This window comes from Panthera pardus, unplaced genomic scaffold (genome assembly GCF_024362965.1).
Source record: "Panthera pardus isolate Hobbes unplaced genomic scaffold, ASM2436296v1 HiC_scaffold_19, whole genome shotgun sequence".
NCBI lineage: Eukaryota > Metazoa > Chordata > Mammalia > Carnivora > Felidae > Panthera > Panthera pardus.
Genome location: NW_026526754.1, coordinates 424,833 through 443,251, shown reverse-complemented (window position 1 = coordinate 443,251; position 18,419 = coordinate 424,833). Strand labels below are relative to the sequence as shown.

General features: G+C 37.6%; 1 long non-coding RNA gene across 1 annotated transcript; it reads left to right on the top strand.

The window, feature by feature from the left end:
- The first annotated feature begins 4,979 nt into the window (after positions 1-4,979).
- LOC109271000 (uncharacterized) lies at positions 4,980-18,154 on the top strand. Its single transcript, XR_002081786.1, has 2 exons — positions 4,980-5,104; positions 17,997-18,154. It is a non-coding gene; the product is annotated as an uncharacterized LOC109271000 (long non-coding RNA).
- The last annotated feature ends 265 nt before the right edge of the window (positions 18,155-18,419 follow it).

Below are 18,419 nucleotides of genomic sequence, written 5' to 3'. Positions count from 1 at the left end.
ATATGTTACCCAACATGCACGTAACAATCCCCTTTTTAAAAAGTATAATCAAACATGATAGGGGTGAGTAAAATGGAAAAAAAATATTAACAGAGGTTATCTCTGGGTGTGGGATTGTGAATGATTTTCATTTCCTGCCTTGTGTTCTTATTTTGTTTCTCATCAAATGTTCTAAAATGAATATGCATATATTCATAATTAGATAGTATAATAAATGCTACTTTAAAAAAAATCCCTAAAGAAAAGTTTCTAAACCTCATCACTATTGACATTGGGAGCTGGATATTTCTTTGTTGTAAGGGATAACCTGTATACTGTAGGATGTTTAGCAGCATCTCTGTCCTCCACTCACGCTATGTGTCAGTAGAACGCTGTCACAAAAATACACAGTTGTGACATCCAGAAATGTCACCAAACATCACCAAATATCCACTGGGAGAGGGGAGCAGAATCACTCCATATTGAGAAATCAATATGTTAAAGTAGCCATGTAGGCATGAAATTCAGAAGCCCTTAAAGGTTGAATCTAAAATAAAGAACTGTTTACTAATGATAATTTCTCATGTTCTTATTTGGTATCTAACAAAAGGCAGGAGGTAAGGTAGGAAGTGAGGGATTATGCAGTTCATTTAGTTCTGTCTCCTAGCTGATAGTGAGACGGAGTTAGACCTCAACAGGTGAAAACCAGCCTTGATAGCTCCAGTTTTCTACCCGTTCACTCACTGTTGTACTGCAGAGACCATGTGATAGTGTAAGGCCTCGCAAAGATACTCCCATAGGGCAGTGAGGCCTGAGGATGTGGGGCTGAAGAGCCCTAGCACCTGAACAACCAAGCCCTTCTCCTTAAGTGTTTTAATTACCTAGAAAATGCAGCTCCTATGTCCCAGGGAGTTAAGGTGACTTGTCCAATATTACACAGCTAGATCTGAATTCTGACTCTAACTTATCAAGATGATTTAACCATATCAGGCTATATCCTCAACTTCCTTCTCCTCATATGAAAAACATGTATATGACATGGTAAGATACCCATTGCACAGGAGTGCTATGAGATGTACACAATCAAGTGCACAGAACACTTTCTGGAAAACTTCAAAGCACTGAAGAAATACCAGGAGGTATTCTGAATAATGTCACTATTTTCAATCTGTGATAGAGGTATTTCTAAATACTGCTAAAGCTGGGAAAACACATAGAACTTGATTGCCTATATAGAATTAAGAAGTTGGGTAAGAGAACAGTTTTTAGTGAGTGCCATTGTTCTGGATAAATCTACATGTGTTGTTTAAAAAATTGTTAGTGTCAAATGTCCAAAATGAACAACTTTTCCTTAGTGGTATCTTTTGCAAATAAATGAGAATGTGGGGAAATGTGTGTTAGGAATCTAGAAACTGAAAGACACAGGAATTATACTAGCTAACGGTGGTGGTGGGAGGCTGAGGTTCTAAAACTAGACATCATTATGAGACACTTCCATTATTACTTCCTTTCTGCTCTAGAAATCTGTTAATATAATATGTTTGACCAATCAAGATGGTGTTATTATCCAATTAAATTATAGTTATAATGTCACCTTGCATTTTAAGTCTTTAGATCAGTGCTTTGTGCCCTTCACAGTATTTCTACATCCTTAAAACAGTACTGTGAAGTACTCAGGGCAATCTGGTTACCAGAATTTCAGTGCTTATTCATGATAGACACATATCAGGGAAACATTCATCTGACATCTATACCCTTCTGCACTACATTTCCCTCTGCAATTGCCATTGGCCAGGAAAGGACACTCAAACATGAGTATATAATACCCCAGGGCTTACTACTTATCTAAAGTGGTGTTACAAATCTCCCAGCACAGTGAGCTGCATTCACTTGGCTATGTCACTAATAATCTCACTTACATTAAATTCATAGATCAGGAGGAAAATTTAAGCAAATTTTCCAGACCTTGATAAATGAAGCAGAATGTTCCCAGAGTGAGGCTCAGTGGAAGGTCATAAAAGGTATCACAATAGAAAGCTAGGTCTAGACTTGGCTCTGAACTTCTTTTATTTCCTCTAGGAGACAATCTTTGCTATCCCCTCCAGGCTTTCATGTGTGATATTCACTCTGTCGAGAACACCACCTACCCCCTCCCCTCCCCTGCACACCTTACCTCAAACCACCTTCACCCATTTAACACCAGCATCAAAGTTCTGCTTTCAAGGCTTTCCAGCACATTCCTTAACTCAACTCCCAGGTCTGAGTTGAATTTCCTATCTCTGTACTCTAGTCTCCTCTTTTTATATTTACAGCCCTCTAGTGTAATTGCTGGTAACTTTGTTTTCCAAAACAAAGTAAAGGAAGAAAAATTGTCTTATCTTCCAATATCTTGCACAGTGTGGCAAAATGATAGATTCTGAATGTAGATACATGGATGATTCCAATACACAGCCTAATCCATTTTATTATCCAGCTTTCTGATTTAGCTAGATTTTCCTGTTTAATTTATTTTTTTATTTTTTTTATTTTTTCTTTTGAGAGAGAACATGAGAGAGGGGAAGGGGCAGGAGAGAAGGAGGGAGAGAGAGAATCTTAAGCAGGCTTCACAGCCAGATTGGAGTCCTACTTGGGGCTGGATCTCATGACTGTGAATCATGACCTGAGCCGAAATCAAGAGTGGGACACTTAACTGACTGAGCCACCCAAGGGGCCCTAGATTTTACTTCTTAGAGTAACCCCTTTAAGACCTAGCTGTTTAAGACAATTATTTACTTAGCTCAGGTTCCTATGGATGTGCTCAGTGATCATTCTGGTCTGGGCTGGTTCCACTAATCTCTGCTGGAATCCCTCATGGGTCAGTAGTTATCTGCCAGTTAGACAGATAATAGGCACAAGGTAATTGCTGGGTTCCCAAGAGCAGTAAAGGAGGGAAGTTCCCATTGCACAAGTATTTATCAACTCTCTGTGTGCACCGTAGACATCCCATTGGCTACAGGTCACATAACCCAGATAAATTGGGGTGGGGGGCAACAATGAAATGTGAAAAGATTAGAAACCAACACTATAGCCTCCCTACACTTTTGTTTCTCAATAAATCCTATAACCAATTATTAAGTCTTCTTTTCTCCAGATACCCCCTTGTCTGCCAACATGAGAACCTTCTTTTCTTTATCAATAATAAATACAACTATGACTGTGTTCATTAATACTTTACAATGATTTACTCTTGAGAGCAAGTAGTGGTGGGGGAGGGGGCAGAGAGGAGAGGAAACAAGAGTTTGAGGCAGCTTGCTAAATACATTATGCATTTCCTACTAAGCCATTCTCCAAGAACAGAGAGAACTCACTTTACAAGATCTTAAAATACAGTCGTTTGTACTATCAAAGCAAAAATACTTCCCTTACTTGAAATATGTTGATTCCCTCCTCCCCTTCTACTTGCCCTAGCCTCTTTCCTTAACCTCTGATTAAATACATTTGTGACAATGAAATGTGCACCTCCAGCAGCGGCTTCTCAGTCACGAACTGAATGAGTACAACTTTTTTGGTAAAACTGATTAAAAATAAAAGTGTGTTATTTTGACCAGCTCCCTCCCTTTCCCCCACATACCCTAAATCCTTTTCATTATCCAGCTCTCCTTTCCCAAGAAATTACAGGGGGTATTTGCAGCCTTAAGTCTCTTAAGCCAACTTCAACTGACCATGTCAGCCTGTGTTCACAAGCTTATTTCAGAGAAGCCCCCGAAACATAGGAAGGATGTGTTTACTAGAATGTGGCTCCCTGGGGATGAGCCAGGCACATCTGTAATTCTAAGGAGAGTGTAATGAGGAAAAACTGGTGGCATCCTGAATGGCTCACAGCTGTTCTGGAAGCAGATAAATAAGATGCTCGACAGGAGATCCCTAATTGGAGCCAGTTTTTCTTAAGTGGATACACAATATGGTGCAAGATTGGGTGTTGGAACGCTGATAGTGTTGTTCACATGTAACTTAGTTTGTCTTGTAAACAGTTACCATTTCAAATGGTAGTGCCTTCTTTTTTCAAAAAGGGAAAAAATGTTCACTTTGTCTTTTTTTTTTCACACTAATTAAAGGCAAGCTAGCATTGTTTTCCCTAGCGTTTTCTCCCACAAAACCCTCCTTAGTTTGTAGACTCTCTTTCTTTCCTTTATTCTTTCCTTCTCTTCTTTCTCTTTTCCTTTCCTTCTCTTCCGTGCCTCCTTCCCTTCCTTTTTTCCTACCTCCTTTTTCTCTCTTTTTCCTCCTCTTCTGTCTTCTCCTCTCCACTTTCTTCCCTCCTCCTTTCCTTCTTTCAGTTCTTCCTATCTTTGGAGGTACCAGTTCTTCTGTGCTAGAATCAAAAACAATGAATTAATTATTCCCTTTCAGACCCTGACCACCCAACCCTAATGCTGGGATGTGCTTGCTTCAAGATGGTAGCCTTGTGGCCCTTTTGAGAAAATGTCTGTAATATTTCACTGTTTGTCTGAGAAGTGGATAAATAGCTTATAATAAGATGATAAGAGATTTCATAGACACAAAAATTTTTAAATATATTCCTCCTAACATTGTGTTGTTTCCAAAGCAACTGGAAATAGTTCTCCTTTTTTGGGTGATCTGCCTCATTTGCATTGGGGTAGGAGAAGCCACTGCTGTCATAAGGGACTTGACCTGCCTTGGACCCTAATATTAGCACCATTGTCCTGCAGAGAACTATGAGAACACTAGCTTAGAGACTATTTATCTCTAAAAAGAACAATTACATAACCAATACACAAGATAAAACTCACTTTGCTCATGTCTCCTGATGTTTGAGGTATGTGTGAGGAGGGAGAAAATATCCAGAACTTTTTCAACAGGGGGCACGCCTCCCTTCCACGAATGGGGCCTTTTACTAGTTCTCATTAAGTAAAATAAGAAATCCCTCCCAACATAGGACATTTTTGCTTTTAGAAATATTAATTGCCACTGCAATATTTTTTGTTTTTCCCTACAGGACAGTATATATCCATTCTATTCAGAGCATTTCAACCCCTCACTCCTGGATGAGATACAGTCTAAATCCCATCATTGAAACTACATGTGACAAGCAAAGCTTCAACCACCTAGGCCATATTGTTCTCTGGTAAATAGAATGTACTAGAATGGTGATATTTTCATAGCTTCCTGGTCTCCCTGTGCCCTGAGTTTGGAAAGGTAGTGGGGATTCCATTCTTCTATTCCTTGAGTTGTGTACAGAATGTGGAGGCAGAATTAGTTTCTGTGAGCAAGTGTAACTCTTAAACTGAATGGGGATTTATGACAAGGAAAAATGGCATCCTTATGGCACTGACATCTTTTCCAGGTTCCCATGTGAATTATTATATGGGAAGGTAGAGTAAAATAAAACTAACTTCAAAGCAGCAATAAAGTCCACAGTGTTCACTCATTCATCAATTGCCAAGCATCATTGGAGTCCAAGCACTGCTAAATGCTAAAGATTGCGATGAGGAAAATACCACCTTGCCTTAAAAGTTCCACAATTAGAGCCTGGAAACTAGGGTCAGAGGAAGAAAGAAAATGCCATTGGGTGCAGTTAGACAGTCTTAATGGTCACTCTCAAAGTAGCTCCTTCTGATTTGGGAGATAAATTCTTTTGTGGGCAGCCATAAATTTTATGCAGGAAGTGCCTGCAACCTCTGTTCATGATACCTCAAGCCCAGGGAACACATTAGACGGCGTTAAACATTTTAAATATTTATCCAAACGGATGATGATTTCTCTCACATGGATTGGTTCAATGAGAAAATATTTATACTCCTATAAGATCTTGACAGAAGGAAACACAGAGTCCTGGATCCTGATAAGATGTTGATTATGGCATGATATTTTAGAAAAGATCCGATTTCCAAGGATGGTTGTGGGTTGAAGGGTAGCAAGCTCTAGCACTGGATTAGCTACAGCCAATCACTAACATGCTGATACGTAGAAATCCAGACAGGTTTAAGAAAAGTATTTCTGATAAAAAATAAAATTAGAATGTCAGTCAAGGGATGAAAGGATAGCCAGTAAGGCAGAATTTGTGAAATTCTTTTCCTCTATCAGTCATTAGCCATAAATATAATACTCACTTCCCGTTTCTCTGGAGGCCAGAGTATAGAAAGAGATTTTTCTTGACACATCTTCTCAACTGAAAAAAAAAAAAAAGGCAAAATTTAAAAGAGCTCACTGACAGATCATTTTCAATGAAAATGTTGCTTTGTCTCTAAAATGAGAAAAAACAAATTCTAGATTGCTAACCTCACAAAGGGTGAGGCTCAAATAAAATTGTCTCCTAATACATATTTGGTGGTGACCATACATCAGCTGAACAACTTTGTTTAATACTGTCAATGGATCTGTGATACATACATTATTATTACTCCCGTATACAAATGAGGAAACGGAAGCTAACAGAGAATACATAGCATGCATAAAGTTAACAGCTAATAAGTGACAAAACAGATATTAGAATTCTATGTTTTATGAAGTTGCATGAATTGGCTACATGAGGGCCACAATCTGCCTTTAATAAAACAATAAAGTGAATGTTGGCTTCACTTTAATTTTAACATTCTCTGATGAGTTAAAATTAAAACAAGAACACAAGGACATTTATTATTAATTACACCTTCATTCATTTTTCATTTGGGTAGACATAATCAAAAGCTAAGTGGTGACTTCCTTGTGCACTCATTTTTATAGGGTGTTTATAACTCTTTTAATAATGCAAATATTTATTATGGGCATCCCTGGAGAATCAAAGGTGCTCGATGAAGGGATTTCTAAATATCACGATCCACTGCTGAGTAAAAACACCAGGATGCTTCTACTGTGTGAAGGGTCAGAGCCACAGGGTCTGTCAGAAGGGTCACTCAGCACAAAAACAAGGCAGAAGGTTATCCAGTTTCTGGAATAAAGTAGCAGCAGGTATCATCTTCACCAACAGAGAGGAAGTTTGAGGAGAAGTTCAGGGTAAGCAAAACTACATCACAGGCCAGAAATGGCACCAAAGACAATTATTACACAATGGACTTGAATACTATACAGAATCAACTTTCTAAGTATTACTTTCCATACAAATTAATTCAATTCAGCTTTAATAAATATATGGGGATTTACCATATATAAACATCATTCTAAGTCCTGGAGACTTCTTAAAATAATGAATTTTGTCCTCCTGCAAAAATCTTAGTCTAGCGGTATAAGTAGGCAAAGTAGATGGCTCAGTCAGTTTAAAAAGCCCAGGGTGGCTCAGTGGGTTAAACATCTGACTCTTGATTTTGACTCAGGTCATGATTCCAGGGTCATGGGATCGAACCCCACATCAGGATCCATGCTGAAACATGGAGCCTGCTTAAGAGTCTGTTCCTCTCTCTCTCTCTCTCTCTCTCTCTCTCTCCCCCCCTCTCCCTCTGCCCCTGCCCCACTCACTTGTGTGTGTGCACATGCATTCTCTCTCTCTAAAAAATAATAAATAAATAATAAAAATGAAAGAGAAGTAGGCAAAGTTCAACTCACTGAAGGACTTGCCTTCTCTGCTAAAGATTTGAGACTTCATTTTTATAGAAATGTTAGTTAAGCCACTGAAAGGCCATTTTCTTAAGAAAAGCATGTAATTCTCTGGTAGAAAATATAAAATGGAGTGTGGTAGGCTACATATCCGGAATCCCCTTAGGAGATTATGGCAATGGTCTAAGCAAAACCTCATGAGGATAGCATTGCAGCAGCAGCTACAGGGATGCAGTCAACACAATGGATTTGAGATATTTTTGAGGTTAAAATAAGCTAGAATTCAGGAATTATTGATGTGAGATATAAAATAGAAAGAAACATTTAGACTGACTGTAACTTTTCTGTCTCATGTGTCTGGGAAGATGATAATAGAAAAAATTGGAGACAGGAAATAGAGAAGACATGATAAATTATTGGTTATTGAGAAAGGTGTTGAACTCCATGTTGGACATGAGTCTGATGTGCCCTTGGGCATCCTCAAAAAGATATTGTGCAGATATTTGAATATAACATAGTATCTCTGAATATTAGGTATAGCAAGTTACAACTTGTTCCAAACATCCATTCTTTTAATATATTTTATAAGTAATTGCTCTAACATATGAGCCTTATTAGCAGAAAACTCACATCCTAACTTTTGAGTTTCCTCTACTTTTTGAAGCCTCTGAGAAATTTGGGAACTTAGTCCAAAGGAGATCAGTCACAATTCCACATGCCAAGCAAAAGACATGGTTGGGTCATTGCACTTCATTTCTCATGACTGCATGATATCTCTGGTCCCTCTTAGCCCAAGAGATGATGTTTTTCCATTGCCAGAAAAAGGTCTCTGAACAAGCCTGCAAGGAAAAATGCTTCCTCTTCTCCAAAGCTAAACTTCTCAAAGGCTGATGCAAGCTGGGACTTCCAAGTAAAGATCTTCAATGCATTCTAACATTATCAACTTACTTCTCTCCAAGCCCAGTTGTGCCAGGGTAGCTCATTACCAAAGAAATTATCACATTAGTTTCATATTGAGTCAAAACTGCCCTTTTTCAGGACCTCCAGGTCATTCCGCTATTCCAAGTGATCCAATCTATATATCCCATGTTCTCCTGAGCAACTTCTCTCTTTCCTTGACAATAATTTTAGTTGAAGCTATTCTGGTTAACAGAGAAACAAGAGCCTATTATGAAGTACAGAAAAAAAGAAGTTAGGCTTTCAATCTTTTACCTCCCAAAAGTCAGCAGGACTGCTTCACAGCTTTGCCTAGCTGGACTCACAGAGGGTAACATCCATGATCAAGCCAAAAAAGTTCCAGATCCAACTATAATTCCATGGGAAGTGCTCCTAATATTATTTTTTATCACTAAGAGAGAGCAGATTGACCCCTAACAGGAAAATACTATATACATAAGCTTCTGCAATTGACAAAGAAATTGTTTCAAGACGTTTTCCCTTTGACAGTAGACTGGACAGTGGAGAGTTCTATACAAGTGGCTCCTGAATACTTCTTTATTCTCCTGTTTTCTGCCAATGGACCTGCCGGCTGAGGAAAACTGTGGTCTCCTAATGAATGGGCCTGAATAGAATACTCATCCCTTCTGTTCCTTTGTAGCTCAAACTCCATACTAATTGAACATATATGAACATATATATTGAACAACTAGAGGAACAAGGGCTATCACTTCATAAGCAGCTCTAATGTTCTCATCACTGCCCTCAGCAATCCACACTGTTGACTAAAAGCTTCTGAGAGGTGTGTTTGTGCATAAGCAAAAGCTGGCTACATTAAGAAGGGGCTACATTGTCTTTCTGAAAACTACCTGAATCTTGACAACTAAGGCAGCTCCATTCTATTTTTCAGGAAAACATCCTCACGGTACAGACAATAGAGAGAGCAATTCTGCATAGAAAAGAGGAAAATGGACTTGTGAAATGCAGAACATGTCTTCTTAGCAGGAGCTTTGGATTCTCCAACTACAGAGACAGAACACTGCAAAAAAATTTTTTTTCTAAAAGAAGGGGTTGTATACGATGCATATTGACGTTTGACATTTAAAACTTGATACCCTTTATTTCAGCATATACTCCATAAATCTCCTAGGCAAATCATTTCCAGTTCCTGGATCTTCTTAATTGACAGTTAGCTCTTCTGTGAAGCCATGTTTGCAAGTGTGGGCCATCTGACAGTGTGCACCTTCCATTCAAGGAAAGTCTTCTGTGTCTGCTCTAATCTGTCTTCAATAAAGCAACAAATTCCTATTTAAAACTATTTAGCTAAATACTCCAGAGATCAAATATAATTTCCTGCAGTTGCTCTCACACTGTCATAACTCTAATTACGGCACTGTTGGGAATACTCGCTTTCTTAAAAAATGTAAAATGCAACATAAAAATTTATGAAGCAAATTATTGCAGGTATAACTGTTCAAGGGTGTAGTGGTCTCTTTGTAACTCCGTTTCCTCGACCAGTGCCCTTTTACACTTCATTTTATGGTCAATATGATGCCTCATTGAAAAAAGAATATTAAAAATAATTTATTAAGATTAAGTTGCTTCTTTAGAAGGCATGATTTTATCTTTTTCATTTTATAAGAATCCCATTTTAATTTGCTTCCTATGTCATCTCTAGTATGAGTTTAAGGATTTAATGGAGTAAGGATTGAAGGCTGATATCGATAAGATGAATAATTTTATATTTGAAGGATTGGTTTGTTTGATATAGGAGAAAATTTCAATGGCCAATTATCCCTGGACTCCATTTAGTACAAAGTGCTGGCCAAATAGTAATTCCCATCCATCACTTACCAGCGTGAATTAGAAAACGCATCCCTGTGATTACTATTGATATATTAAAGGTATCAGATAGAAATACTGTTGTCCATTCCACAAAAGCAGAACAGATGCTTTTCCTAACAAAGCTAATTTTTAAAAAATATTAATACCTCAAAACACAGCTCTCTGAGTATACATAACCATGTTGGCCATGTATTCAGTCAACCCTACTTATTAATCATGCCATGCCTTATCTATTGTCTGCTACTCTCTGAGGACAGTTGGTATGCTCAGTCATGCCATGCTTTGTTTGAGATCCTTTGTGGTTACATTCAAACAGCAAAATTAGAACAGGCTTTAGTGCTTAAAATAAAAATTAGTGAGATTTTATTTCAGACTTTATTAAAAATGATTAACAAAATTATCAGAAAGAAGGTTGACAAAAATGAAGGCAGAGTGACTACTATGCTCACACAAAGTCATAAGCATTTTTTTGACTTGACATATGCTAAAAGCGTGTGAATAATTTGAGGCCATTTCTAAAGTGACCTAGAATCAGAGACAGTGAGGCAACCTAATCTAGAGGGATATAAACAGATGGCCCCTAAATCCCAAGGAGAGCAAATGCTGTGTCTAAGTTTATGCAGAAAATGAATGATAAAACTGGCCTGGAACTCAGATAAAGAACATTTCATGTGAAAGCCTTTCCCAACTCTAGAATTCTCTGCTTTTGTGTTAATGCAGATTGAGTGTTATCACAGGAAAAAATAGTTGAATAAAGAAGGTAAATTAGTCATGCACATTAGTAGGAATTATTTAATATACATTTGTGATTCAATAAATACACAGAGAGACAAACTGAGAGAAACAGAAACACACAGAGAGAGAGAGACAGAGACACAGAGATACAGAGACAGAGAGACAGAATCTTCCATGTACTAGGCAGTCAGCCCCTACTTTTGAGGAAGCTTGTTATCTACTGGGACATAAAACAATAACACATGAATTATAATGCAATGAGGGGAGAATTTAGGCTGTTACAAAAACACATCAACTAATCCCTTATTCAGACAAGGTGATCACAGGTGGATCTTAAGAGAAGCTGATATCTAAGCTAAAACTTAAAGGATTAATTAGAATTAACCAGAAAGAAAAGAAGGAGAAAAGAGTGTTTCATATGCATTCAAAACTCTGGGAAAACCCAGGAATATCTTTGCTAGAGCATGGCATTGTGGATGGATCAGGGAGTAAGAGCAAGAAAGAAGAAACAAGAGAAGAAAGCATTAGATTATGCAGGAACAAGCAAACCACGTTTAATACTTTGGACATTATTCTGAAAGTAATGGTGAGCCATTCAAAAGTTAGGGTAGAGCAGAGCATTATCATATATGATTTTCCAAAGAATTTTCTTGTTGGATTGGAGGGAAAGGCAAGTCTTAAAAGACACAAAGATGAGTTTGAAGGCTAATGAAGACACAAAGGCAATAATGGTGGTCTAGAAGAATCATGTCACTTTGGATAAGCAAAATGAATTTGAAAAAATATATAGGAAATAGAATACACAAAACTCATTGATGTGCAGGGTAAGGAGTTAAGGATGAAGTCCAAGTTTCTTGACCATACAAATGGAAGATGACTGGACAATCTATTGAGAAAGGCATGTCTGGAGGAAGAGCTCTTTTCTGGAACAACTGATGTGCTCAATAATGACATGTTTTGTTTGAGGTCATTTGTGCATCCCAGTAGCTACATATCCAGAGGGCACAGCTGGAGGTATACATGTGGAACTCATTACAGAGATCTGGGCAAGAAGTGATGATTCAGAAATAACCAACCTAGAAACAGTAATAGTAATTAAAAGCAAAGTCAGTAGTCAAGAACATCCAGAGAAAGTGCAGATCCTAGAAAAACAGCACAAAGCAGCCAGTTTCACTTATTCAGAAAGCTGACTTATTTAAAAAAAAAGGGGGGGGGGAATGTTCCTTACAGAAGAGATTCTCTACAGATCAAATTCAAAAAACAAAACTTTTAGTTCAATTTGTGTATTGGTCTAATTAGTGAGGGTTAGTCTTGAAAAATCTCTTTTGGGGGGAGGAGAAGGAGGTTAAAAATAATGCAGAATACTGGGCTCTAATATGACTCTTGGATTTAATGCATGTGACAACTTGTCAAAGTTAAATAGCCTTCTGGGGCTTAGTTTCCTCCTGCATCAAAGACAAAAATAACCACTAACTCAGAAAATGGCTATAAAGATTAAGTTTTGTTGGAATTGGCAGAGCCAGAATCACTTCACATAGTACCTGGCACATGATAGGAGTTGAATAAATGTTCGTCATCATTCTTTTCATTGGTTTATCCAGATGGGCCAAGTGAAATAATAAAACATGTACACTTTATCTAATTATTTTATATATGTAAATAAAAATAAGTTTTAAAGTGAGATTCAAACTCATTTGTTGAATCAGTTTCCACATATTTGAAGAATATTTGCTTTTTACTCCAGCTCTGAAAGAAACAATTGTCTACTTATATTCAGGGTCAACTTGGTTTCATGAGCCATAATAGAGCCAGTGTTTGCAGTTCATTGAGTTAGCCACTGAGTAAGCCAAATCACCCACTAAAATGCCATGGTCTGGTTATTTAAATTATACAGATTTAATCAACTTAAAAAAATGAAATACAACTGCATTCTGGATTATAGAATTGAATTTGGCATTTTACATTTTGATTGTTTTGCTATAGGTTTGAGATTGGTATTAACAACGAAGGAACATATCTGCTATTCAATTTATAATACTGAAAAATGAAAACGGGTTATTTTGTGTGGTCCAGTTTATGCACAGTAAATTCAGGATTTTAATTACAAGGTTTTAAAAGTAGGAATAACTCAAGTTAAAGGTTCATTGCTTCTCAGTGATCCAAGTCCTGGGTTTGAGGAAGTCATTTCCACAAAGGATACTAGATCAGTGATTCTCAAATCTCTCTGTTAATAGAGAAACTGGAAATTATGATGCTTTGCAGAACACCAGAAATAATAAAATGTTAAATTTAAAAATAATTAAATACATTTCCCTATTTAATCTGATACCACCTTATATTAGCAGGAGATAATATACACTTGGTTAATAAGGTCACAGGGTCTAAAATCAGACTGCACTTAAAAATTTTTTCTAATGTTTATTTTTGAGAGAGAGAGAGAGAGAGAGAGAGAGAGAGAGAGAGAGAGAGAGAGTATGAGCATGGGAGGGATAGAGAGAGAGGGAGACAAAGAATCCAAAGAGGCTCCAGGCTCTGAGCTATCCGCACAAAACCTGACGAGAGGCTCCAACTCACTAACAGAGAGTTCAGGACCTGAGCCAAAGTGGGATGCTTAACTGCTTAACCCACAGAGCCACGCAGGTACCCCGAGACTGCATTTTATAAAGAGGAGCACTGAGACACAGATAAAATAGGCTCCGTGCCCAAATTATACAGTTACAAAGTGGCAAACCCAAAATTCAAGCCCAGGTAATATTAATAGCAACTCCATCAAAAAGTGTTTGTAAGACTTAGTAAGTCATGGGAAGTGTTTGGTGCAGTGCCTGGCTATTGACATTTATTGACCCTTTACTAACATGGGCAAGACACTGTACAATATTTTTTTTTAAATAATAACGGAGGAAAAGCTAAAAGTGAGGAAATTCCATTTAATATATAATTGTCATCCTGAAGTTTTGGGAAAGTTCTCTTTTATTTAATGACAAAATAATATTACTGCTATATTCTCACATGGTTACCAGCATACCAGCATAGGAAATACAGGCTGTCTGATTGAAAAAGCGAATTCCTTTTTTTTTTTTTAATGTTTATTTCTTTTTCAGAGAAAGAAAGAGAAAGAGCGTGTGTGAGTGGGGGAGGGGCAGAGAGAGAGAGGGACAGGATTGGAAGCTGAGCTGTGACAGCAGTGAAGCAGGATACCCATGCAGGGCTCGAACCCAGGAACTTGATGATATGACCTGGGCTGAAGTTGGACGCTCAACCAACGCTCAACCACCCGGTGCCCCTGAGAGAGTAAACTCTAAAGGGAAATTGCCTGGAATCTAACACTGACAGTTAACAGCTGTGTTACCTTAACAAATTACATACCCTCCCTGGCCTTCTGTTGTAAAATAGAGATAATTAAAATACTAATCTGGAGAGGATTAAGTGAGTTGATATGTTAAATGAGTGTACAATAGTTCCTGAAATTAGTAGAGACTCATTTAATGCCACTTGTTGCTATTATTACTCTTTCCAGAAGAGTCCTCATACAGAGCAGACTCAGTGTAAATTCAAAGATAAAGACTCCATAGCTGACCAAAACATAACATACATACATACATGGACATATAAATCAGGAAACTACTTTTCCACTGTGAATAATTCACATAATTTAAAAATCGGGCTACTTTTATGGTTTTAAATTAGAATATAAAGGAATATGCTAACAAACTTTTTTTTCTGTGCAGACTACAATGATATAGAAAAAAAAACCCTAAAAGGTACAAATGTTATTATAAAGAAAAAATGGAATTTCAAGTACATTCTAACCTGAAAAGGCACACACACACACACACACACACACACACACACACACACACACACAAACTCTGTGTGTTTTGCTCTCCCTTTCAGGATCTCTTTTCTCCTGATTTTTCACATCTGCTTTTTCCTCACCCTTCAAGTCTTGCCTATTGAATACCACCTTCTCAGAAAGAGCATCCTTGATCCCTGTTTAGAAAAAGCCTCCCTTTTTCATTCACAATAGCACGTCCATTCTGTTTATTTTCTCCATGACACCAATAATAGCTAATTATTCTATATGTTTGCTTGTTTTTTTTTTGTTTTGTTTTGTTTTGTTTTTTATCATCCCTACTAGAACAAAACTCATTTAGGAGTGGGATTTCTCTAAATTGAGTCATTGCTCATTCATCAGTTGCTTAATCCAGTATTTGGTACATATTGGCAACTAACAAATATTTGATGACTAAAATAATAAAGGAATATTATCTTTATATTCCCCTCATATTGGGTACTTTATCTGCAGGAAGATCCAATAATTTGGCCCTGAATTCCAAATACCAGCTTTGGACATTTCTGCTGAGACTTCATGGACTTCTTTGGCCAGCCAGGAGCTCAGGAAGAAGAGTGAGGTGGGCGGGGCCTAAGAAAAGGGAGAGAGGAGGTCCCTGTGGTGAGAAAAGTAGTGTGGACACACAAGGGAGTTCAAACAGAGGTCTGCATGCACTGGAGTCATTAGAGCCACTATTAGCTCCTGTCTGATTGTGGAATAGACCCTTACACGTTCTGTCTCAGATTCCTCTATTTGACAGCCATAGAGGTCTTCCTGAGCAATCTCACCAAGTTTGCCTGCTCAGGGTGCTCTGCAATGGCTCCGCAAGGCCTTCTGGATAAAGCACAAGCCTGTGGCAGAAACATCAGGAAGCACAATTCTCTTCATCAGGCTGCACAATTCTCTGGTCTTTTCCTTCACAGCTTCAGCAGGGACTCAGAACCGGTAGGATGGATGCATTAGGTGGAACATTTGCCATTCCAAGAACTTCCCACACTCCCCCATTTATCCGTGGCTTTGCACATACCGTTCTGCCTAGAATATTCATCCTTATCTTTCAAAATAAGCACCTCAGGTTCAGAATGGAATACCACAAGACATTTGTCCTTCGATGTGGCTTACAGATATACTTCCCTGTTTTTCATAGCTATCCTTTGGGTATGTATCAATGAGATGAAACATACACATGTACACAAAGACCCTTGTTAAAAAAGGAGCATTAGGCCTCTGAGGAAGTCTAAACATTCATAGTCAGAAATACAAACCACTGTCCTAGCTACAACATAATCTGTACTACTTCCTTGGTTATCAATTGAGACAGCAGATTACATTCTTATGTAGAGTGCTAATCACTTCCATATTTTTCAATGTTATGCTTTCCAATTACGTCCTGAGGCTTCTCAGTGTTCTTTCCACTACACAGTCATCTATCCCTTGATGGCCATCCACTTGTCAAAATACACAAAAAATTGTCAGAAGCTTCAAAATTAGGATTGTTGCAGTCATCATCACTGTTTTTATTGTTTCTCAAATGAGTTAAAAGTTTGGTACAGGACATTCTCTATAGTTTCTGAAGATACAAAAAAGCACATTAAGGCTTCCCCTATGCATTCACATTTCAATATTCAATAACTGAGAAGCCAAATATAAGTCATTGTAACACACATGAACCAGAAAAACTGGAGGGCAAAGGAGTATGTGAGAAGAAACGAATGCATGGAAACATATGTGACAGTATAAGTGTGCTTGTGTATGTGTACTTGTGTGTGTGTGTGTGGGGGGGGTTATATGTGAGCTGTATTAATGTAAAAAACTAGACAAAATTACATATGCAGACATACACATTTAGGTCTGTATATATACGTATACAGCTATATGCATACATATATGTGTATACACACACACACACACACACACACACAATTGATTCCTCCTATTTGTAGGAGTTATGCTTTATAAAGCTTCCATAAACACTGAATTAGCAAAATACTGGACCATTGCTACTTGAGTAAACACAAAGTTAGGTTCCTGTGAGCATCCTCTCATGTTTTCATCAACTGATTAATACATATCCTTGTTTGATGTGTGTTTCTGCTTAAAGACACCTTATTTAATATGTACTGTTAATTTATCAACACTGAACACACAACCAACAGCTCTGCAAGTCATGCATGAATGAAGCTTATCTAACACATGTATTTTCTCTCTAAGACACATACCAGCCTTCTTGCCCTTTGGCAACACTAGACAGCGCTTCAGCCCTATGCTTAGGGGCCATCTTAAACTGCAAAATCATCAACAAAAGTTACAAAAATCAAGCACTGTAGCACTAAATAGATCACAGAAAGGTCTCGTTTACAGTATTAGAGCTGAAACAAGAAAGCAGACAATATGGACTTGTTGAGCATCAGCTAGGAACGTGCAGTGCACATTGGGCAACTCAAATGTTTTTGCTGCTTACCACAAGTGCATGTCTACAAATGGCCACAAAAGCACGTCAAGTATTGATTTAGGGGTTACAAATATATTTTAGCGAATAGGTGAATGGACAAATACAAAATCTGTGAAGGAGGAATGATTGTCATGTGTGTATGTGTGTGTGTGTGTGTGTGTGTGTGTGTGTGTGTGTGCAGAAAGACAATCTTCCATATGAATGACATCTGTAGGGTCAATGTTCATCTTGTATCTTACTTACTTAACACATAAGAGAACCTAGGAAGTATGATTAAAATAAAAGAAAGAACAGAAACCCTCACATCTTTCCCAGGTAATCAATTTAATCATGGTCCTTGAAATGGTGGCTAGAGGCTTATTTTAGAGAGATTAGGTTTCTATTACTTCTCCTTCTTTTCAAATGTATAACACTGCTTCTTCCTGAATGATAAAGATACACAGAATCATTGGGAAAATATGGAAAAACTCAAAAACTATAAAGTGCAAATCACCAGTTTTCCTATGATGAAAAAAAGATCATTAAAAATTTGCTGCATTTCCTCTGTTTTCTTTTCATGCAACGCATATACAGGTGTGTATACATTTTTAAAAATAAATTGGAATTATACTGTTTTCTATCCTTTTATTGTTTTTTAATATTAATGCTATATCGACATCCCCCTCATCATTGTATTTCATCTTACAGATTCTTCCTGATCACGCTTTTCTGACGGACATACACATCTGAGACTGCACAATTCACTCTAGGATTCAGCAAACTGCCTTAGCTGAATAAATGCATATGACGGCCTCTACTGGGGAGACTTAGAAGAAAAAAATATATATAAAGACTGTACTGCTCGACTTTTTTCTTTAATTTTTGTATTCCTTGAGAGATCCTCACTTAGCTAAAGAAGAAGAAGAAGAAGAAGAAGAAGAAGAAGAAGAAGAAGAAGAAGAGCAGAAGGAAAAAAAGAATCATTTCCAAAGGTGTAAGAAAGCTTACCCTAAAATAGATTGCCTATATCATAATTGACCTTTGCATAAATGCATGCGTTTCATAGCAATTCAGTTCAATCAAATTTCATAAGCAGACATACTCACACAATTTAAACGGCAGAATTAAAGT